This window comes from Symsagittifera roscoffensis, chromosome 3 (genome assembly GCF_963678635.1).
Source record: "Symsagittifera roscoffensis chromosome 3, txSymRosc1.1, whole genome shotgun sequence".
NCBI classification, from domain to species: domain Eukaryota; kingdom Metazoa; phylum Xenacoelomorpha; order Acoela; family Convolutidae; genus Symsagittifera; species Symsagittifera roscoffensis.
In genome coordinates, this window is record NC_087064.1 from 61,203,218 (window position 1) to 61,223,186 (window position 19,969).

At 38.8% G+C, this 19,969-nt stretch overlaps 26 non-coding genes across 26 annotated transcripts; all 26 read right to left on the reverse strand.

Moving 5' to 3' along the window:
- Positions 1 to 395: 395 nt before the first annotated feature.
- Positions 396 to 468, reverse strand: Trnak-cuu (transfer RNA lysine (anticodon CUU)). The gene has a single exon. It is a non-coding gene; the product is annotated as a tRNA-Lys (tRNA).
- Positions 469 to 906: 438 nt separating this feature from the next.
- On the reverse strand, positions 907 to 979 carry Trnak-cuu (transfer RNA lysine (anticodon CUU)). The gene has a single exon. It is a non-coding gene; the product is annotated as a tRNA-Lys (tRNA).
- A 436-nt stretch (positions 980 to 1,415) lies between these two features.
- Trnak-cuu (transfer RNA lysine (anticodon CUU)) lies at positions 1,416 to 1,488 on the reverse strand. The gene has a single exon. It is a non-coding gene; the product is annotated as a tRNA-Lys (tRNA).
- A 440-nt stretch (positions 1,489 to 1,928) lies between these two features.
- Positions 1,929 to 2,001, reverse strand: Trnak-cuu (transfer RNA lysine (anticodon CUU)). The gene has a single exon. It is a non-coding gene; the product is annotated as a tRNA-Lys (tRNA).
- A 441-nt stretch (positions 2,002 to 2,442) lies between these two features.
- On the reverse strand, positions 2,443 to 2,515 carry Trnak-cuu (transfer RNA lysine (anticodon CUU)). The gene has a single exon. It is a non-coding gene; the product is annotated as a tRNA-Lys (tRNA).
- A 440-nt stretch (positions 2,516 to 2,955) lies between these two features.
- Trnak-cuu (transfer RNA lysine (anticodon CUU)) lies at positions 2,956 to 3,028 on the reverse strand. Its single transcript has one exon. It is a non-coding gene; the product is annotated as a tRNA-Lys (tRNA).
- Positions 3,029 to 3,463: 435 nt separating this feature from the next.
- On the reverse strand, positions 3,464 to 3,536 carry Trnak-cuu (transfer RNA lysine (anticodon CUU)). Its single transcript has one exon. It is a non-coding gene; the product is annotated as a tRNA-Lys (tRNA).
- Positions 3,537 to 3,977: 441 nt separating this feature from the next.
- Trnak-cuu (transfer RNA lysine (anticodon CUU)) lies at positions 3,978 to 4,050 on the reverse strand. The gene has a single exon. It is a non-coding gene; the product is annotated as a tRNA-Lys (tRNA).
- A 440-nt stretch (positions 4,051 to 4,490) lies between these two features.
- Trnak-cuu (transfer RNA lysine (anticodon CUU)) lies at positions 4,491 to 4,563 on the reverse strand. The gene has a single exon. It is a non-coding gene; the product is annotated as a tRNA-Lys (tRNA).
- Positions 4,564 to 5,259: 696 nt separating this feature from the next.
- On the reverse strand, positions 5,260 to 5,332 carry Trnak-cuu (transfer RNA lysine (anticodon CUU)). Its single transcript has one exon. It is a non-coding gene; the product is annotated as a tRNA-Lys (tRNA).
- Positions 5,333 to 5,753: 421 nt separating this feature from the next.
- On the reverse strand, positions 5,754 to 5,826 carry Trnak-cuu (transfer RNA lysine (anticodon CUU)). The gene has a single exon. It is a non-coding gene; the product is annotated as a tRNA-Lys (tRNA).
- A 441-nt stretch (positions 5,827 to 6,267) lies between these two features.
- Positions 6,268 to 6,340, reverse strand: Trnak-cuu (transfer RNA lysine (anticodon CUU)). Its single transcript has one exon. It is a non-coding gene; the product is annotated as a tRNA-Lys (tRNA).
- Positions 6,341 to 6,782: 442 nt separating this feature from the next.
- Positions 6,783 to 6,855, reverse strand: Trnak-cuu (transfer RNA lysine (anticodon CUU)). Its single transcript has one exon. It is a non-coding gene; the product is annotated as a tRNA-Lys (tRNA).
- A 691-nt stretch (positions 6,856 to 7,546) lies between these two features.
- Positions 7,547 to 7,619, reverse strand: Trnak-cuu (transfer RNA lysine (anticodon CUU)). Its single transcript has one exon. It is a non-coding gene; the product is annotated as a tRNA-Lys (tRNA).
- A 440-nt stretch (positions 7,620 to 8,059) lies between these two features.
- Positions 8,060 to 8,132, reverse strand: Trnak-cuu (transfer RNA lysine (anticodon CUU)). The gene has a single exon. It is a non-coding gene; the product is annotated as a tRNA-Lys (tRNA).
- Positions 8,133 to 8,571: 439 nt separating this feature from the next.
- Positions 8,572 to 8,644, reverse strand: Trnak-cuu (transfer RNA lysine (anticodon CUU)). Its single transcript has one exon. It is a non-coding gene; the product is annotated as a tRNA-Lys (tRNA).
- A 436-nt stretch (positions 8,645 to 9,080) lies between these two features.
- Positions 9,081 to 9,153, reverse strand: Trnak-cuu (transfer RNA lysine (anticodon CUU)). The gene has a single exon. It is a non-coding gene; the product is annotated as a tRNA-Lys (tRNA).
- A 440-nt stretch (positions 9,154 to 9,593) lies between these two features.
- On the reverse strand, positions 9,594 to 9,666 carry Trnak-cuu (transfer RNA lysine (anticodon CUU)). The gene has a single exon. It is a non-coding gene; the product is annotated as a tRNA-Lys (tRNA).
- Positions 9,667 to 10,109: 443 nt separating this feature from the next.
- Positions 10,110 to 10,182, reverse strand: Trnak-cuu (transfer RNA lysine (anticodon CUU)). The gene has a single exon. It is a non-coding gene; the product is annotated as a tRNA-Lys (tRNA).
- Positions 10,183 to 10,623: 441 nt separating this feature from the next.
- On the reverse strand, positions 10,624 to 10,696 carry Trnak-cuu (transfer RNA lysine (anticodon CUU)). Its single transcript has one exon. It is a non-coding gene; the product is annotated as a tRNA-Lys (tRNA).
- Positions 10,697 to 11,395: 699 nt separating this feature from the next.
- On the reverse strand, positions 11,396 to 11,468 carry Trnak-cuu (transfer RNA lysine (anticodon CUU)). The gene has a single exon. It is a non-coding gene; the product is annotated as a tRNA-Lys (tRNA).
- Positions 11,469 to 11,910: 442 nt separating this feature from the next.
- Trnak-cuu (transfer RNA lysine (anticodon CUU)) lies at positions 11,911 to 11,983 on the reverse strand. The gene has a single exon. It is a non-coding gene; the product is annotated as a tRNA-Lys (tRNA).
- Positions 11,984 to 12,424: 441 nt separating this feature from the next.
- Positions 12,425 to 12,497, reverse strand: Trnak-cuu (transfer RNA lysine (anticodon CUU)). Its single transcript has one exon. It is a non-coding gene; the product is annotated as a tRNA-Lys (tRNA).
- A 433-nt stretch (positions 12,498 to 12,930) lies between these two features.
- Trnak-cuu (transfer RNA lysine (anticodon CUU)) lies at positions 12,931 to 13,003 on the reverse strand. Its single transcript has one exon. It is a non-coding gene; the product is annotated as a tRNA-Lys (tRNA).
- A 432-nt stretch (positions 13,004 to 13,435) lies between these two features.
- On the reverse strand, positions 13,436 to 13,508 carry Trnak-cuu (transfer RNA lysine (anticodon CUU)). Its single transcript has one exon. It is a non-coding gene; the product is annotated as a tRNA-Lys (tRNA).
- Positions 13,509 to 14,459: 951 nt separating this feature from the next.
- Positions 14,460 to 14,532, reverse strand: Trnak-cuu (transfer RNA lysine (anticodon CUU)). Its single transcript has one exon. It is a non-coding gene; the product is annotated as a tRNA-Lys (tRNA).
- Positions 14,533 to 19,969: the final 5,437 nt, after the last annotated feature.

The window sequence follows — 19,969 nt, forward strand, 5'->3', positions numbered from 1 at the left end:
TTTCCGAAGTTTTTGGTTGAAATGTTTTTTCTGTTATATAAAATATAGAAAAATTGAAAAGATTTTTTATTTGCCCTGAAGCTGTCCGTCATTTGGTTTTGAAAAATATTGTTGTTTTTTGAAGATTATGAAAACTTTTCGCCCAATTTGGTGCTCGAACCCATGACCCTGGGATTAAGAGTCTCATGCTCTACCGACTGAGCTAGCGGGGCTGTATGATGCTAACTAAGAGACTGTGTTTGCTAATGATCACCCTTTTTCCGAAATTTTTGTTGAATTGTTTTTTCTGTTGAATAAAATATAGAGGAATTGATAAGGTTTTTTTTCAATTGCGTTTAAGCACTCCGTCAAATGGATTCGCAAAAGATTGTTTTTTAAATACCATAAAAACTTTTCGCCCAACGTGGGGCTCGAACCCACGACCCTGGGATTAAGAGTCCCATGCTCTACCGACTGAGCTAGCCGGGCTGTATGATGATAACTAAGAGACTGTGTTTGCTAATGATCATCTTTTTTCCAAAGTTTTTGGTTGAACTGTTTTTTTTTTGTTATACAAAATATAGAAGAATTGAAAAGGTTTTTTTTAATTTGCTTTTAAGCTCTCCGTCAATTGGATTTGCAAAATATTGTTTTTTGAACATAAAAAATTTTCGCCCAACGTGGGGCTCGAACCCACGACCCTGGGAGGAAGAATTCCATGCTCTAACGACTGAGTTAGCCGGGCTGCATGATGATAACCAAGAGACTGTGTTTGGTAATGATCATCCTTTTTCCGAACTTTTCGGTTGAACTGTTTTTTTTTGTTATACAAAATATAGAAGAATTGAAAAGGTTTTTTTTAATTTGCTTTTAAGCTCTCCGTCAATTGGATTTGCAAAATATTGTTTTTTGAACATAAAAAATTTTCGCCCAACGTGGGGCTCGAACCCACGACCCTGGGAGGAAGAATTCCATGCTCTAACGACTGAGCTAGCCGGGCTGTATGATGTTCACTAAGAGACTGTGTTTGCTAATGATCATCCTTTTTTCGAAGTTTTTGGTTGAAATGTTTTTTCTGTTATATAAAATATAGAAAAATTGAAAAGATTTTTTATTTGCCCTGAAGCTGTCCGTCGTTTGGATTTGAAAAATATTGTTTTTTGAACATTATAAAAAAATTTCGACCAACGTGGGGCTCGAACCCAGGACCCTGGGAGGAAGAATTCCATGCTCTAACGACTGAGTTAGCCGGGCTGTATGATGATAACCAAGAGACTGTGTTGGTAATGATCATCCTTTTTCCGAACTTTTCGGTTGAACTGTTTTTTTTTGTTATACAAAATATAGAAGAATTGAAAAGGTTTTTTTTTAATTTGCTTTTAAGCTCTCCGTCAATTGGATTTGCAAAATATTGTTTTTTGAACATAAAAAATTTTCGCCCAACGTGGGGCTCGAACCCACGACCCTGGGAGGAAGAATTCCATGCTCTAACGACTGAGCTAGCCGGGCTGTATGATGTTCACTAAGAGACTGTGTTTGCTAATGATCATCCTTTTTTCGAAGTTTTTGGTTGAAATGTTTTTTCTGTTATATAAAATATAGAAAAATTGAAAAGATTTTTTATTTGCCCTGAAGCTCTCCGTCATTTGGATTTGAAAAATATTGTTTTTTTTTGAAGATTATGAAAAATTTTCGCCCAATTTGGTGCTCGAACCGATGACCCTGGGATTAAGAGTCTCATGCTCTACCGACTGAGCTAGCGGGGCTGTATGATGTTAACTAAGAGACTGTGTTGGCTAATGATCACCCTTTTTCCGAAATTTTTGTTGAATTGTTTTTTCTGTTGAATAAAATATAGAGGAATTGATAAGGTTTTTTTTCGATTGCGTTTAAGCACTCCGTGAAATGGATTCGCAAAAGATTGTTTTTTGAATACCATAAAAACTTTTCGCCCAACGTGGGGCTCGAACCCACGACCCTGGGATTAAGAGTCCCATGCTATACCGACTGAGCTAGACGGGCTGTATGATGTTAATTGAGAGACTGTGTTTGCTAATGATCATCTTTTTTCCGAAGTTTTTGGTTGAATTGTTTTTTCTGATATATAAAATATAGAAAAATTGAAAAGATTTTTTATTTGCCCTGAAGCTGTCCGTCATTTGGTTTTGAAAAATATTGTTTTTTTTTTGAAGATTATGAAAACTTTTCGCCCAATTTGGTGCTCGAACCGATGACCCTGGGATTAAGAGTCTCATGCTCTACCGACTGAGCTAGCGGGGCTGTATGATGTTAACTAAAAGACTGTGTTTGCTAATGATCACCCTTTTTCCGAAATTTTTGTTGAATTGTTTTTTCTGTTGAATAAAATATAGAGGAATTGATAAGGTTTTTTTTCGATTGCGTTTAAGCACTCCGTGAAATGGATTCGCAAAAGATTGTTTTTTGAATAACATAAAAACTTTTCGCCCAACGTGGGGCTCGAACCCACGACCCTGGGATTAAGAGTCCCATGCTCTACCGACTGAGCTAGCCGGGCTGTATGATGATAATTAAGAGACTGTGTTTGCTAATGATCATCTTTTTTCCGAAGTTTTTGGTTGAATTGTTTTTTCTGTTATATAAAATATAGAAAAATTGAAAAGATTTTTTATTTGCCCTGAAGCTGTCCGTCATTTGGTTTTGAAAAATATTGTTTTTTTTTGAAGATTATGAAAACTTTTCGCCCAATTTGGTGCTCGAACCGATGACCCTGGGATTAAGAGTCTCATGCTCTACCGACTGAGCTAGCGGGGCTGTATGATGTTAACTTAGAGACTGTGTTTGCTAATGATCACCCTTTTTCCGAAATTTTCGTTGAATTGTTTTTTCTGTTGAATAAAATAAAGAGGAATTGATAAGGTTTTTTTTCGATTGCGTTTAAGCACTCCGTGAAATGGATTCGCAAAAGATTGTTTTTTGAATACCATAAAAATTTTTCGCCCAACGTGGGGCTCGAACCCACGACCCTGGGATTAAGAGTCCCATGCTCTACCGACTGAGCTAGCCGGGCTGTATGATGATAACTAAGAGACTGTGTTTGCTAATGATCATCTTTTTTCCGAAGTTTTTGGTTGAATTGTTTTTTCTGTTGAATAAAATGTAGAGGAATTGATAAGGTTTTTTTTTCAATTGCGTTTAAGCACTCCGTCAAATGGATTCGCAAAAGATTGTTTTTTGAATACCATAAAGACTTTTCGCCCAACGTGGGGCTCGAACCCACGACCCTGGGAGGAAGAATTCCATGCTCTAACGACTGAGTTAGCCGGGCTGTATGATGATAACCAAGAGACTGTGTTTGGTAATGATCATCCTTTTTCCGAAATTTTCGGTTGAACTGTTTTTTGTTATATAAAATATAGAAGAATTGAAAAGGTTTTTTAATTTGCTTTTAAGCTCTCCGTCAATTGGAGTTGCAAAATATTGTTTTTTGAACATAAAAACTTTTCGCCCAAGGTGGGGCTCGAACCCACGACCCTGGGATTAAGAGTCCCATGCTCTACCGACTGAGCTAGCCGGACTGTATGATGATAACTAAGAGACTGTGTTTGCTAATGATCATCCTTTTTCCGAAGTTTTTGGTTGAAATGTTTTTTCTGTTATATAAAATATAGAAAAATTGAAAAGATTTTTTATTTGCCCTGAAGCTGTCCGTCATTTGGTTTTGAAAAATATTGTTTTTTTTTTGAAGATTATGAAAACTTTTCGCCCAATTTGGTGCTCGAACCCATGACCCTGGGATTAAGAGTCTCATGCTCTACCGACTGAGCTAGCGGGGCTGTATGATGCTAACTAAGAGACTGTGTTTGCTAATGATCACCCTTTTTCCGAAATTTTTGTTGAATTGTTTTTTCTGTTGAATAAAATATAGAGGAATTGATAAGGTTTTTTTTCAATTGCGTTTAAGCACTCCGTCAAATGGATTCGCAAAAGATTGTTTTTTAAATACCATAAAAACTTTTCGCCCAACGTGGGGCTCGAACCCACGACCCTGGGATTAAGAGTCCCATGCTCTACCGACTGAGCTAGCCGGGCTGTATGATGATAACTAAGAGACTGTGTTTGCTAATGATCATCTTTTTTCCGAAGTTTTTGGTTGAACTGTTTTTTTTTGTTATACAAAATATAGAAGAATTGAAAAGGTTTTTTTTTAATTTGCTTTTAAGCTCTCCGTCAATTGGATTTGCAAAATATTGTTTTTTGAACATAAAAAATTTTCGCCCAACGTGGGGCTCGAACCCACGACCCTGGGAGGAAGAATTCCATGCTCTAACGACTGAGTTAGCCGGGCTGTATGATGATAACCAAGAGACTGTGTTTGGTAATGATCATCCTTTTTCCGAACTTTTCGGTTGAACTGTTTTTTTTTTGTTATACAAAATATAGAAGAATTGAAAATGTTTTTTTTTAATTTGCTTTTAAGCTCTCCGTCAATTGGATTTGCAAAATATTGTTTTTTGAACATAAAAAATTTTCGCCCAACGTGGGGCTCGAACCCACGACCCTGGGAGGAAGAATTCCATGCTCTAACGACTGAGCTAGCCGGGCTGTATGATGTTCACTAAGAGACTGTGTTTGCTAATGATCATCCTTTTTTCGAAGTTTTTGGTTGAAATGTTTTTTCTGTTATATAAAATATAGAAAAATTGAAAAGATTTTTTATTTGCCCTGAAGCTGTCCGTCGTTTGGATTTGAAAAATATTGTTTTTTGAACATTATAAAAAATTTTCGACCAACGTGGGGCTCGAACCCACGACCCTGGGAGGAAGAATTCCATGCTCTAACGACTGAATTAGCCGGGCTGTATGATGATAACCAAGAGACTGTGTTTGGTAATGATCATCCTTTTTCCGAACTTTTCGGTTGAACTGTTTTTTTTTGTTATACAAAATATAGAAGAATTGAAAAGGTTTTTTTTAATTTGCTTTTAAGCTCTCCGTCAATTGGATTTGCAAAATATTGTTTTTTGAACATAAAAAATTTTCGCTCAACGTGGGGCTCGAACCCACGACCCTGGGAGGAAGAATTCCATGCTCTAACGACTGAGCTAGCCGGGCTGTATGATGTTCACTAAGAGACTGTGTTTGCTAATGATAATCCTTTTTCCGAAGTTTTTGGTTGATTTAATTTTTTCTGTTATATGAAATATAGAAGTATTGAAAACGTTTTTTTTTTCATTTGCGTTTAAGCTCTACGTCAAATGGATTTGCAAAATATTGTTTTTCGAATATTATGAAAAGTTTTCGCCCATCTTGAGGCTCGAACCCACGACCCTGGGAGTAAGAATCCCATGCTCTACCGACTGAGCTAGCCGGGCTGTATGAAATGAATGAAGATATGAAATTAATGAAGTTTTTGGTTGAAATGTTTTTTCTGTTATATAAAATATAGAAAAATTGAAACGATTTTTTATTTGCCCTGAAGCTGTCCGTCATTTGGATTTGAAAAATATTGTTTTTTTTTGAAGATTATGAAAAATTTTCGCCCAATTTGGTGCTCGAACCGATGACCCTGGGATTAAGAGTCTCATGCTCTACCGACTGAGCTAGCGGGGCTGTATGATGTTAACTAAAAGACTGTGTTTGCTAATGATCACCCTTTTTCCGAAATTTTTGTTGAATTGTTTTTTCTGTTGAATAAAATATAGAGGAATTGATAAGGTTTTTTTTCGATTGCGTTTAAGCACTCCGTGAAATGGATTCGCAAAAGATTGTTTTTTGAATAACATAAAAACTTTTCGCCCGACGTGGGGCTCGAACCCACGACCCTGGGATTAAGAGTCCCATGCTATACCGACTGAGCTAGCCGGGCTGTATGATGTTAATTGAGAGACTGTGTTTGCTAATGATCATCTTTTTTCCGAAGTTTTTGGTTGAATTGTTTTTTCTGTTATATAAAATATAGAAAAATTGAAAAGATTTTTTATTTGCCCTGAAGCTGTCCGTCATTTGGTTTTGAAAAATATTGTTTTTTTTTTGAAGATTATGAAAACTTTTCGCCCAATTTGGTGCTCGAACCGATGACCCTGGGATTAAGAGTCTCATGCTCTACCGACTGAGCTAGCGGGGCTGTATGATGTTAACTAAAAGACTGTGTTTGCTAATGATCACCCTTTTTCCGAAATTTTTGTTGAATTGTTTTTTCTGTTGAATAAAATATAGAAGAATTGAAAAGGTTTTTTTTAATTTGCTTTTAAGCTCTCCGTCAATTGGATTCGCAAAAGATTGTTTTTTGAATACCATAAAAACTTTTCGCCCAACGTGGGGCTCGAACCCACGACCCTGGGATTAAGAGTCCCATGCTATACCGACTGAGCTAGCCGGGCTGTATGATGTTAATTGAGAGACTGTGTTTGCTAATGATCATCTTTTTTCCGAAGTTTTTGGTTGAATTGTTTTTTCTGTTATATAAAATATAGAAAAATTGAAAAGATTTTTTATTTGCCCTGAAGCTGTCCGTAATTTGGTTTTGAAAAATATTGTTTTTTTTTTTGAAGATTATGAAAACTTTTCGCCCAATTTGGTGTTCGAACCGATGACCCTGGGATTAAGAGTCTCATGCTCTACCGACTGAGCTAGCGGGGCTGTATGATGTTAACTAAAAGACTGTGTTTGCTAATGATCACCCTTTTTCCGAAATTTTTGTTGAATTGTTTTTTCTGTTGAATAAAATATAGAGGAATTGATAAGGTTTTTTTTCGATTGCGTTTAAGCACTCCGTGAAATGGATTCGCAAAAGATTGTTTTTTGAATAACATAAAAACTTTTCGCCCAACGTGGGGCTCGAACCCACGACCCTGGGATTAAGAGTCCCATGCTCTACCGACTGAGCTAGCCGGGCTGTATGATGTTAATTAAGAGACTGTGTTTGCTACTGATCATCTTTTTTCCGAAGTTTTTGGTTGAATTGTTTTTTCTGTTACATAAAATATAGAAAAATTGAAAAGATTTTTTATTTGCCCTGAAGCTGTCCGTCATTTGGTTTTGAAAAATATTGTTTTTTTTTGAAGATTATGAAAACTTTTCGCCCAATCTGGTGCTCGAACCGATGACCCTGGGATTAAGAGTCTCATGCTCTACCGACTGAGCTAGCGTGGCTGTATGATGTTAACTAAGAGACTGTGTTTGCTAATGATCACCCTTTTTCCGAAATTTTCGTTGAATTGTTTTTTCTGTTGAATAAAATAAAGAGGAATTGATAAGGTTTTTTTTCGATTGCGTTTAAGCACTCCGTGAAATGGATTCGCAAAAGATTGTTTTTTGAATACCATAAAGACTTTTCGCCCAACGTGGGGCTCGAACCCACGACCCTGGGAGGAAGAATTCCATGCTCTAACGACTGAGTTAGCCGGGCTGTATGATGATAACCAAGAGACTGTGTTTGGTAATGATCATCCTTTTTCCGAAATTTTCGGTTGAACTGTTTTTTGTTATATAAAATATAGAAGAATTGAAAAGGTTTTTTTAATTTGCTTTTAAGCTCTCCGTCAATTGGAGTTGCAAAATATTGTTTTTTGAACATAAAAACTTTTCGCCCAACGTGGGGCTCGAACCCACGACCCTGGGATTAAGAGTCCCATGCTCTACCGACTGAGCTAGCCGGGCTGTATGATCATAACTAAGAGACTGTGTTTGCTAATGATCATCCTTTTTCCGAAGTTTTTGGTTGAAATGTTTTTTCTGTTATATAAAATATAGAAAAATTGAAAAGATTTTTTATTTGCCCTGAAGCTGTCCGTCATTTGGTTTTGAAAAATATTGTTTTTTTTTGAAGATTATGAAAACTTTTCGCCCAATTTGGTGCTCGAACCCATGACCCTGGGATTAAGAGTCTCATGCTCTACCGACTGAGCTAGCGGGGCTGTATGATGCTAACTAAGAGACTGTGTTTGCTAATGATCACCCTTTTTCCGAAATTTTTGTTGAATTGTTTTTTCTGTTGAATAAAATATAGAGGAATTGATAAGGTTTTTTTTCAATTGCGTTTAAGCACTCCGTCAACTGGATTCGCAAAAGATTGTTTTTTAAATACCATAAAAACTTTTCGCCCAACGTGGGGCTCGAACCCACGATCCTGGGATTAAGAGTCCCATGCTCTACCGACTGAGCTAGCCGGGCTGTATGATGATAACTAAGAGACTGTGTTTGCTAATGATCATCTTTTTTCCGAAGTTTTTGGTTGAACTGTTTTTTTTTGTTATACAAAATATAGAAGAATTGAAAAGGTTTTTTTTTAAATTTGCTTTTAAGCTCTCCGTCAATTGGATTTGCAAAATATTGTTTTTTGAACATAAAAAATTTTCGCCCAACGTGGGGCTCGAACCCACGACCCTGGGAGGAAGAATTCCATGCTCTAACGACTGAGTTAGCCGGGCTGTATGATGATAACCAAGAGACTGTGTTTGGTAATGATCATCCTTTTTCCGAACTTTTCGGTTGAACTGTTTTTTTTTGTTATACAAAATATAGAAGAATTGAAAAGGTTTTTTTTAATTTGCTTTTAAGCTCTCCGTCAATTGGATTTGCAAAATATTGTTTTTTGAACATAAAAAATTTTCGCCCAACGTGGGGCTCGAACCCACGACCCTGGGAGGAAGAATTCCATGCTCTAACGACTGAGCTAGCCGGGCTGTATGATGTTCACTAAGAGACTGTGTTTGCTAATGATCATTCTTTTTTCGAAGTTTTTGGTTGAAATGTTTTTTCTGTTATATAAAATATAGAAAAATTGAAAAGATTTTTTATTTGCCCTGAAGCTGTCCGTCGTTTGGATTTGAAAAATATTGTTTTTTGAACATTATAAAAAATTTTCGACCAACGTGGGGCTCGAACCCACAACCCTGGGAGGAAGAATTCCATGCTCTAACGACTGAGTTAGCCGGGCTGTATGATGATAACCAAGAGACTGTGTTTGGTAATGATCATCCTTTTTCCGAACTTTTCGGTTGAACTGTTTTTTTTTGTTATACAAAATATAGAAGAATTGAAAAGGTTTTTTTTAATTTGCTTTTAAGCTCTCCGTCAATTGGATTTGCAAAATATTGTTTTTTGAACATAAAAAATTTTCGCCCAACGTGGGGCTCGAACCCACGACCCTGGGAGGAAGAATTCCATGCTCTAACGACTGAGCTAGCCGGGCTGTATGATGTTCACTAAGAGACTGTGTTTGCTAATGATCATCCTTTTTTCGAAGTTTTTGGTTGAAATGTTTTTTCTGTTATATAAAATATAGAAAAATTGAAAAGATTTTTTATTTGCCCTGAAGCTGTCCGTCATTTGGATTTGAAAAATATTGTTTTTTTTTGAAGATTATGAAAAATTTTCGCCCAATTTGGTGCTCGAACCGATGACCCTGGGATTAAGAGTCTCATGCTCTACCGACTGAGCTAGCGGGGCTGTATGATGTTAACTAAGAGACTGTGTTTGCTAATGATCACCCTTTTTCCGAAATTTTTGTTGAATTGTTTTTTCTGTTGAATAAAATATAGAGGAATTGATAAGGTTTTTTTTCGATTGCGTTTAAGCACTCCGTGAAATGGATTCGCAAAAGATTGTTTTTTGAATACCATAAAAACTTTTCGCCCAACGTGGGGCTCGAACCCACGACCCTGGGATTAAGAGTCCCATGCTATACCGACTGAGCTAGCCGGGCTGTATGATGTTAATTGAGAGACTGTGTTTGCTAATGATCATCTTTTTTCCGAAGTTTTTGGTTGAATTGTTTTTTCTGTTATATAAAATATAGAAAAATTGAAAAGATTTTTTATTTGCCCTGAAGCTGTCCGTCATTTGGTTTTGAAAAATATTGTTTTTTTTTTTTGAAGATTATGAAAACTTTTCGCCCAATTTGGTGCTCGAACCGATGACCCTGGGATTAAGAGTCTCATGCTCTACCGACTGAGCTAGCGGGGCTGTATGATGTTAACTAAAAGGTTGTGTTTGCTAATGATCACCCTTTTTCCGAAATTTTTGTTGAATTGTTTTTTCTGTTGAATAAAATATAGAGGAAATGATAAGGTTTTTTTTCGATTGCGTTTAAGCACTCCGTGAAATGGATTCGCAAAAGATTGTTTTTTGAATAACATAAAAACTTTTCGCCCAACGTGGGGCTCGAACCCACGACCCTGGGATTAAGAGTCCCATGCTCTACCGACTGAGCTAGCCGGGCTGTATGATGTTAATTAAGAGACTGTGTTTGCTAATGATCATCTTTTTTCCGAAGTTTTTGGTTGAATTGTTTTTTCTGTTATATAAAATATAGAAAAATTGAAAAGATTTTTTATTTGCCCTGAAGCTGTCCGTCATTTGGTTTTGAAAAATATTGTTTTTTTTTGAAGATTATGAAAACTTTTCGCCCAATTTGGTGCTCGAACCGATGACCCTGGGATTAAGAGTCTCATGCTCTACCGACTGAGCTAGCGTGGCTGTATGATGTTAACTAAGAGACTGTGTTTGCTAATGATCACCCTTTTTCCGAAATTTTCGTTGAATTGTTTTTTCTGTTGAATAAAATAAAGAGGAATTGATAAGGTTTTTTTTTCGATTGCGTTTAAGCACTCCGTGAAATGGATTCGCAAAAGATTGTTTTTTGAATACCATAAAAACTTTTCGCCCAACGTGGGGCTCGAACCCACGACCCTGGGATTAAGAGTCCCATGCTCTACCGACTGAGCTAGCCGGGCTGTATGATGATAACTAAGAGACTGTGTTTGCTAATGATCATCTTTTTTCCGAAGTTTTTGGTTGAATTGTTTTTTCTGTTATATAAAATATAGAAAAATTGAAAAGATTTTTTATTTGCCCTGAAGCTGTCCGTCATTTGGTTTTGAAAAATATTGTTTTTTTTTGAATATTATGAAAACTTTTTCGCCCAATTTGGTGCTCGAACCCATGACCCTGGGATTAAGAGTCTCATGCTCTACCGACTGAGCTAGCGGGGCTGTATGATGTTAACTAAGAGACTGTGTTTGCTAATGATCATCTTTTTTCCGAAGTTTTTGGTTGAATTGTTTTTTCTGTTATATAAAATATAGAAAAATTGAAAAGATTTTTTATTTGCCCTGAAGCTGTCCGTCATTTGGTTTTGAAAAATATTGTTTTTTTTTTGAAGATTATGAAAACTTTTCGCCCAATTTGGTGCTCGAACCGATGACCCTGGGATTAAGAGTCTCATGCTCTACCGACTGAGCTAGCGGGGCTGTATGATGTTAACTAAAAGACTGTGTTTGCTAATGATCACCCTTTTTCCGAAATTTTTGTTGAATTGTTTTTTCTGTTGAATAAAATATAGAGGAATTGATAAGGTTTTTTTTCGATTGCGTTTAAGCACTCCGTGAAATGGATTCGCAAAAGATTGTTTTTTGAATAACATAAAAACTTTTCGCCCAACGTGGGGCTCGAACCCACGACCCTGGGATTAAGAGTCCCATGCTCTACCGACTGAGCTAGCCGGGCTGTATGATTTTAATTAAGAGACTGTGTTTGCTAATGATCATCTTTTTTCCGAAGTTTTTGGTTGAATTGTTTTTTCTGTTATATAAAATATAGAAAAATTGAAAAGATTTTTTATTTGCCCTGAAGCTGTCCGTCATTTGGTTTTGAAAAATATTGTTTTTTTTTTGAAGATTATGAAAACTTTTCGCCCAATTTGGTGCTCGAACCGATGACCCTGGGATTAAGAGTCTCATGCTCTACCGACTGAGCTAGCGTGGCTGTATGATGTTAACTAAGAGACTGTGTTTGCTAATGATCACCCTTTTTCGGAAATTTTCGTTGAATTGTTTTTTCTGTTGAATAAAATAAAGAGGAATTGATAAGGTTTTTTTTTCGATTGCGTTTAAGCACTCCGTGAAATGGATTCGCAAAAGATTGTTTTTTGAATACCATAAAAACTTTTCGCCCAACGTGGGGCTCGAACCCACGACCCTGGGATTAAGAGTCCCATGCTCTACCGACTGAGCTAGCCGGGCTGTATGATGATAACTAAGAGACTGTGTTTGCTAATGATCATCTTTTTTCCGAAGTTTTTGGTTGAATTGTTTTTTCTGTTATATAAAATATAGAAAAATTGAAAAGATTTTTTATTTGCCCTGAAGCTGTCCGTCATTTGGTTTTGAAAAATATTGTTTTTTTTTGAATATTATGAAAACTTTTTCGCCCAATTTGGTGCTCGAACCCATGACCCTGGGATTAAGAGTCTCATGCTCTACCGACTGAGCTAGCGGGGCTGTATGATGTTAACTAAGAGACTGTGTTTGCTAATGATCACCCTTTTTCCGAAATTTTTGTTGAATTGTTTTTACTGTTGAATAAAATATAGAGGAATTGATAAGGTTTTTTTTCAATTGCGTTTAAGCACTCCGTCAAATGGATTCGCAAAAGATTGTTTTTTAAGTACCATAAAAACTTTTCGCCCAACGTGGGGCTCGAACCAACGACCCTGGGATTAAGAGTCCCATGCTCTACCGACTGAGCTAGCCGGGCTGTATGATGGTTACTAAGAGACTGTGTTTGCTAATGATCATCTTTTTTCCGAAGTTTTTGGTTGAATTGTTTTTTCTGTTATATAAAATATAGAAAAATTGAAAAGATTTTTTTATTTGCCCTGAAGCTGTCCGTCGTTTGGATTTGAAAAATATTGTTTTTTGAACATAATAAAAAATTTTCGCTTAACGTGGGGCTCCAACCCACGACCCTGGGAGGAAGAATTCCATGCTCTAACGACTGAGTTAGCCGGGCTGTACGATGATAACCAAGAGACTGCGTTTGGTAATGATCATCCTTTTTCCGAAAGTTTCGGTTGAACTGTTTTTTGTTATATAAAATATAGAAGAATTGAAAAGGTTTTTATAATTTGCTTTTAAGCTCTCCGTCAATTGGATTTGCAAAATATTGTTTTTTGAACATAAAAAATGTTCGCCCAACGTGGGGCACGAACCCACGACCCTGGGATTAAGAGTCCCATGCTCTACCGACTGAGCTAGCCGGGCTGCATGATGATAACTAAGAGACTGTGTTTGCTAATGATCATCTTTTTTCCGAAGTTTTTGGTTGAATTGTTTTTTCTGTTATATAAAATATAGAAAAATTGAAAAGATTTTTTATTTGCCCTGAAGCTGTCCGTCGTTTGGATTTGAAAAATATTGTTTTTTGAACATAATAAAAAATTTTCGCCCAACGTGGGGCTCCAACCCACGACCCTGGGAGGAAGAATTCCATGCTCTAACGACTGAGTTAGCCGGGCTGTACGATGATAACCAAGAGACTGCGTTTGGTAATGATCATCCTTTTTCCGAAAGTTTCGGTTGAACTGTTTTTTGTTATATAAAATATAGAAGAATTGAAAAGGTTTTTATAATTTGCTTTTAAGCTCTCCGTCAATTGGATTTGCAAAATATTGTTTTTTGAACATAAAAAATGTTCGCCCAACGTGGGGCACGAACCCACGACCCTGGGATTAAGAGTCCCATGCTCTACCGACTGAGCTAGCCGGGCTGTATGATGATAACTAAGAGACTGTGTTTGCTAATGATCATCTTTTTTCCGAAGTTTTTGGTTGAATTGTTTTTTCTGTTATATAAAATATAGAAAAATTGAAAAGATTTTTTATTTGCCCTGAAGCTGTCCGTCGTTTGGATTTGAAAAATATTGTTTTTTGAACATTATAAAAAATTTTCGACCAACGTGGGGCTCGAACCCACGACCCTGGGAGGAAGAATTCCATGCTCTAACGACTGAGTTAGCCGGGCTGTATGATGATAACTAAGAGACTGTGTTTGGTAATGATCATTCTTTTTCCGAACTTTTCGGTTGAACTGTTTTTTTTTGTTATACAAAATATAGAAGAATTGAAAAGGTTTTTTTTAAATTTGCTTTTAAGCTCTCCGTCAATTGGATTTGCAAAATATTGTTTTTTGAACATAAAAAATTTTCGCCCAAAGTGGGGCTCGAACCCACGACCCTGGGAGGAAGAATTCCATGCTCTAACGACTGAGCTAGTCGGGCTGTATGATGTTCACTAAGAGACTGTGTTTGCTAATGATCATCCTTTTTTCGAAGTTTTTGGTTGAAATGTTTTTTCTGTTATATAAAATATAGAAAAATTGAAAAGATTTTTTATTTGCCCTGAAGCTGTCCGTCATTTGGATTTGAAAAATATTGTTTTTTTTTGAAGATTATGAAAACTTTTCGCCCAATTTGGTGCTCGGACCGATGACCCTGGGATTAAGAGTCTCATGCTCTACCGACTGAGCTAGCCGGGCTGTATGATGTCAACTAAGAGACTGTGTTTGCTAATGATCACCCTTTTTCCGAAATTTTTGTTGAATTGTTTTTTCTGTTGAATAAAATATAGAGGAATTGATAAGGTTTTTTTTTCGATTGCGTTTAAGCACTCCGTGAAATGGATTCGCAAAAGATTGTTTTTTGAATACCATAAAAACTTTTCGCCCAACGTGGGGCTCGAACCCACGACCCTGGGATTAAGAGTCCCATGCTCTACCGACTGAGCTAGCCGGGCTGTCTGCTGTTAACTAAGAGACTGTGTTTGCTAATGATCACCCTTTTTCCGAAATTTTTGTTGAATTGTTTTTTCTGTTGAAAAAAATATAGAGGAATTGATAAGGTTTTTTTTCAATTGCGTTTAAGCACTCCGTCAAATGGATTCGCAAAAGATTGTTTTTTGAATACTGTGCGCTCAATCTCCACGGATTGTAAAAATATCGAATTTCAAACAATTTAATTCGAGCATTTTATCGGCAAAATAACTCGGTAACAATGAGATTTCATAACAAAACTTTTTTATTGTTATCGGTAACATCGGCCACAATAAACTGCATAACTCAAAGCAAGCTGCAAAAATGGCCAGTATTTGTCCTTGAGACAAATTGCTCTTTTTAAAGGTCAGCCTTAATCAAGGCTGAACCAAATTAGAGCGAAAAGACGGTTAAAATGGGTTTTGGGGGGACCGAACCTGGTTACGGAGCATCCCATCAAGTTCGGTGCACATTCGAGTTCTAGAAAGGAAATGACCTAGGCGGGATTCGAACCGGCGCCGAAACCGCCGGGATGCACCATGTATACGCTCGGCTACTGTCCCTATATGCATTTATATTTTGGTTCAGTTTTATGCATTTATACTCTCGCACATTTACATTTGCGCTGCAACATCCTCCGCCCCTAAAGACGGAAGAACAGGTGCGAGTTTTACGGTCGGTCGTATCAGCTCGCTCGTAACAGTTTTGATATCGGCGGATCGGGCGCATCCGTCTTTGCCGTAGTGTAGTTTAGCAATACGGGCGAGTGGGTAATGCCCACGTGGGCTGTCGGGTTCGACTACCCAAACCAAGTCGCCGGTTTTCAGTGTGACATCCGAATCATTATGCCACTTTGCTCTCTTGTTGAGAGATGGTACATATTCACGCAGCCAGCGTGACCAAACTGCGTTAGCGTACGATTGTGCTCTGGCGTAACGCTTTTTATTATCAAAGTTATCTTCGAAACTTAACGACGGGAAGCTAGCTGCGCTGTGACCGAGAATGAAGTGATTCGGGGTGAGTGCCTCTAGGTCGTGCGGATCGGAACTGACCGGAGTGATCGGTCTTGCGTTAAGTAATTGTTCAACTAGGCAGAGCGTTGTTCCTAGAACTTCCTCAGTTAATCTCCTGTTGCCTAATATGTCGTACAACACTCGCTTAACACTTCTCACTAGCCGCTCCCAGGCGCCACCGTGATGAGGGGCACTGGGCGGGTTAAACTTCCACTTAATGCCTTTGTGGACGAAAACGGCCGGGGCGACTTTGTTCCAATTTTGGACACAGGATAGGAGCTCCTTTTGAGCACCAACAAAATTCGTGCCATTGTCAGAAAGAATGGTTTTGGGGGTACCTCGCCTTGCAATAAATCGCTCTACGCCCATGACGCAGGAACTAGTATCGAGAGATGGAACCAACTCGATGTGAACTGCTCGAGTCGTGAGGCAGGTAAATAGGAAACCCCATCTCTTTTCGGTACTTCGGCGTATTGGCACTTGAAACGGGCCAAAGTAATCAACACCTGTGTTGGAGAAGGGAGGCTGCTTGTAACCCAGTCTTTCAATCGGTAGGTCAGACATAATGGGCACAACTGTTTTTGCTTTGCGCTTACGGCATGTTATGCAAGTATTTTCGATGTTCCCAATTAACCAGCGCAACTTCAGAACAATGTATTTCAACTGAACTACAGCACGCATGTAATCCAACCCCTGATGTGCATGTTGAAAGTGCATATGCCTAATCAACATATGAGCAACTCGGTGTCGACCATCCAGTATTATTGGATGTTTGCTATCAAAGTCGGTATCAACAAGACAGCTGATACGTCCAGTTGAACGCAGGATGCCAGCTGGGCCGATGAACGGAGAATATTTAGCAATCCGACTTTTCTTTGTTATCAGTTTATCGGACTGAAGTATTTTCACTTCGGCAGGAAATGATTCGGACTGAGCGAGATAAATGAGCTTCTGCTCGGCAATATCTAACTCGGACGGGTCGGTTATTTCAAGCGTTTTTGTACGGAAGTGTTTATGCGATGGTAGCACACGAAGCATAAACGCTAAAACACGTTTGTACTTTACAATTGAGCTGAATTTATCCCAATTTTTAAACAGACGGCTCGACGGCGCTTTCTCAGATGAAGCATCAACAACAAACGTAGATGCAGTCTCAAGGCATGTATCAATGTCACAGAGTGGGCCTTTTAATTGGATCTTTTTGATGACATCAGTGTTCGGCTTGAATGGCCAATCACATGTCCTCAATATACTAGGGCCTCTAACCCAGCTGCTATCCTTGAGGGCTTCCGAAGAAATCCCTCGTGTGCCGGTATCAGCTGGGTTATCACCACTGAGTACATGATTCCATTGATCAATGGTGGTGGACTCCAAGATTTCACCAGTGCGGTTTCCAACAAACACAGGAAGTTTGTTGCACGAGTTAAGCCACTGGAGAACGGTGGTAGAATCAGTCCACATGAATACATTGCTTACTTTGAAAGTAAGCGCTTTCAAAATCTCTTCTTTGAGTCGAGTCGCAAGCAGAGCAGCCTGAAGCTCTAACTTGGGAATGGAGAGCATCTTCATAGGCGCTACACGGGCTTTCCCAAATACAAAAGCTAACTCGGTCTTTTGCGATTTAGCAAGTCGGGCTCGGAGAAACGATACGGCGCAAAAAACGTCCTGCGAACTATCACCGAACGTGTGAAGTTCAAAGCGGTCGAACGGTTCGGTAAAGTAGCTACGAGGTATCGTCAGAGTACCTAATAGTGGAAGTCCTGAGTGCCAATCTAGAAATTGTTGTTTAATTTCCTCTGGGAGATCATCATCCCACTTTTGACCACTGATTCTCCATATGTCTTTTAGTAAAAGGCGCGCTTTCACAGTATATGGAGCTACCAGTCCTATTGGATCAAAAACTGAGGAAACAAAACTCAACACGGTGCGTTGAGTAATTGCTTTATCTAGTGGTCGATCAACACCTCTACTTACTACTAGGGTATCTTTTACATGATCCCACCTGAGACCAAGAACATGCGACGATTGGTCTGGACTCTTACAAATATCCTTAACTGACGGGTTGGACTCACGGTTGTCCGGATTAAGAGCGGTTGTAACTTCGGGTACATTGCTAACAAACTTTGTCAGGTTAAACCCACCTAATTTGAGCATTGCGACTAAGTCTTTACTTAGGCTAAGAGCGTCAGCGGTATTTTCGAACGAGTCAAGATAGTCGTCTATGTAAAACTTCTGGACAACGGCTGAAGCGGCTTCGGGGTATTCAGCTTGATTATCAGAAGCAGTTTTTTGTAGCGCGAAATTCGCACAAGTTGGCGAATCACGAGCGCCAAAAATATGACGGGTGTATTGGTGAACCACCACACTTGAAGTGGGGTCCTCCCGCCACAAAAAACGGAGAGACGGTTGATCTCGCGCAAGTACTCCAACTTGTAAGAACATACCTTCTATGTCCGCTGAGACGGCGTACTTGTGTTGACGGAACCTCAACAGTACAAAAATAAGATTTTGAAGGAGATCCGGGCCAACCAAGAGAGATCTATTTAAGGAAGTGCCATGAAATTTGGATGCTCCATTGAGCACACGGCGCACCTTGCCGGGTTTGTTCGGGTTCAAAACCGGATGGTGTGGAAGATACCACTCACGTTCGGCTCGTGAGCTGGGATCGTGCGGGTTGACGGTTATGACATATCCTTTACTTATATCTTCTCTGATTGTTTCGGTATACTTCTCGCGAAGTAACGGATCTTTATCTAATTTTTTCTCTAACGACTTTAATTGGGCTAATGAAGAATAATAATTGTTAGGCAAGCTAACATCATTATCACTCCACAGCATCGGTACAGTGTAACGCTCACCATCGTGAACGGTTTCAGTTTTTAGGATCGACAAAGCACGCTTGTCTGCGGCGGAACGGGCATCTACTTGCTTGAACGCACCATACGACTCTAACTCATAGCAAGTTTTGATTTGGTCGGTCAGAGAAGTATCGTCCGTAACGCAGTTAAAGAAGAAGAATTTAAGGACGAACGATCAGGAGACGGACCACTAATGACCCAACCTATCGGAAGTCGGACGGCGCACGGTGAGTCAAGTTCATCTCCGAAGACATGTTCGAGGGGTCTTATCGCATGATAGAAGTCCTGTCCTATAACTATCTCAATCTCTTTGTAATTATACGCAGTCGTCTTTAACGGGGCTAGTTGCGGGTAATTGACCTGCAATTCGGAAACGTTTATAACATCGGGTCCTATATACATGTTGTGCTTAACGAAAGCGACAAACGAAAACGAAAATTCACTTTCATTGGGCTTTGCGGAAACTTTCAAGTGAACTCGTTGAGTTTTAGATACCTTGGCTGAGTTAAAACCATCGGTCGTAACATTTACGGGCGTGCCAACTAATTTCAGACGTTCAACGAGTGCCGCGGAAACCCAAGAATGAGTGGAACCGGTGTCACAAAGTGCTAGTGCATTCGAATTTTCCGAACCAGAGGACACATCTACCAACGCAACGGGAAGAATACCTTTTGCAGTTCCCTCACAAGGTTTAACACAAGCTGCGTTATTTGCAGAAGTAGTGTTTGTATTAGTTTGAGTCGATGGTGATCGGTCGGCCTCTTTGGGCGGGAAAACTTTCTCGGCTCCATGAAGAAGCACATTGTGAGTGCTCTCACAGTCCTGTTTTGGGCATTTTCTTGCCTTTTGGCACTTTCGGAAGGTATGGTTGCCTTGTAAACAAGAAAAACAGAGCTTTTCTTCTGCTACATATTTAGCCCTTTGTGTTGCGTTTTTCTCTTTGAACACGGAACAGTTCCAGAGTGCATGCTGCCCTTTGCATAGCGAGCATGGAGGAAACCTTGTCTTTTCTCTACTTTTCTCATCCTTAGAACTTACCTTAGTGTTACCTGCAAGCACTTTTGTAACTACTTTTTGTTTAACTGGTTCTTCAGACTTACCCTTAGAATTGATCGTTTTCAGCCTCTCATGACCCTCCGCTTTTTCTTTGAGCCATTCATTGAAATCTAGCAGAGTTGGTCTATGCCATTGGCGTCTTACGGTTTGCATCGACCATGCCTCCTTAAGGTTCGGGGGAAGCTTACTCACAGCCTGATTCAGTAAGTTAACACTTTTCAGGTCGTCGTTAAAAGACAGAGACTTGAATACGGTAACAAGTCCAGAAATTGCAGAGGAAAATCCAATTACACGACCCTTGGATTAAGAGTCCCATGCTCTACCGACTGAGCTAGCCGGGCTGTATGATGATAACTAACAGACTATGTTTGCTAATGATCATCCTTTTTCCGAAGTTTTTAGTTGAAATGTTTTTTCTGTTATATAAAATATAGAAAAATTGAAAATATTTTTTATTTGCCCTGAAGCTGTCCGTCATTTGGATTTGAAAAATA